Raw genomic sequence first — 1,399 nt, 5'->3', positions numbered from 1 at the left:
TTTGCCCTACGAAAAAGGTATATCAGAAAAATTTCAGCTAAAAAGTAAACATTATAACGTAAAATTGGTCAATACAAAAGGAAAAACGTTGGGCAATGCATTGAAAGTGAAAACAAATAATAATGTAGAAACACAAGATATGTCAGGAGTAGTGTACAAAGTAAACTGTAAAGACTGTGAGAAATATTACATCGGAGAAACGGGAAGAACGATTGAAACGAGAATGAAAGAACATAAACAAGGTGCAAACGGGGAGCAAGAAAAGGTATCTGGTTTGTCTCAACACTTGAAACAAACCAATCACGAGGCAGAGTTTGATGATGTAAAAGTACTTTTTAGAGAAAGGAATTTCAAAATGAGAAAATTCAAAGAGGCAGTTGCAATTAAGGAACACAAAACTAAGGTCGTGTTCAGACCAAGGTTTAAAGTAATTAAGTCTACATGTTTCTTTTATATTCCTTTTGTATTTAGCTGCAGACTCCTCATTAGTTAAACCAAAGTTTAAAAAGGAATCACCCTCTGGTTTAAAAAAAAGTTTTTACGATATTATCACAGTTTTCTGAATAGAGGAAATTAGAGTTCGCAAGTGAAAAGCATGCTCCTTTTGTGAATTATGAAAGGAGAACGTGAAATTTATGACTTAGAGACGCTCAGAGCGTCTCTAGCAATTTAGGCAGCTAATGGGCTTTTAATGAGAATATCATGGATCGAAGTATGGAGATTCCCATACTCCGCAACAAAACTGTTTGCGATCTCCTCTATCAAAAACGAAGCCTCACTCAAACATTCAAAAGGGGATTCCTTTTTCATCTCTTGTGTAATCCATCTAAAAGATGAAATAGCAATTAAGTCGTTGCATTTCTTAATTCCCATATCAACACAGGAAAAAATCCGTGAATCACACGCGTGTGAAAACCAATTTCCGAGCATGTGATCCTGCAAAAAATCACATGCGTGTGAAAATGTAATTCACAATCCATCTTTTCTCACTTGTTAAATAGAATAGAAGTGAGTTACTTTTAGGGTATTAAACCTCTTTCTCTAAGAAAGACAAACAATCCTATTTGGGATTTTAGATCTAGTCAGACACTCGATTTAAGTTGAGAAAAGATGGCTTGTGAATTGCATTTTCACACGCATGTGATTTTTTGCAGGATCACATGCTCGGAAATCAGTTTTACCAAGCATGTGATTTCCATACTTTTTCCTGTGTAACTTAGTACTACTTACGCCTTAAACTTAAACTTTCATGTCTGAACACGACCTAATTTACTAAATAAAAAAGAAGAAATTAAACTTTTATCAAACATATGGGAAAATCTCTTATAATCATTTTATTGTCTTTTATTAATGATTTTATTGTTCATAAGAATAACTTAATTAATTTTTTATCTAGGGA

This window comes from Clytia hemisphaerica, unplaced genomic scaffold, assembly GCF_902728285.1.
Source record: "Clytia hemisphaerica strain Z4C2 unplaced genomic scaffold, Clytia hemisphaerica genome assembly, whole genome shotgun sequence".
In the NCBI taxonomy this organism is placed as follows: domain Eukaryota; kingdom Metazoa; phylum Cnidaria; class Hydrozoa; order Leptothecata; family Clytiidae; genus Clytia; species Clytia hemisphaerica.
Note: the sequence above shows the minus strand (reverse complement) of the source record.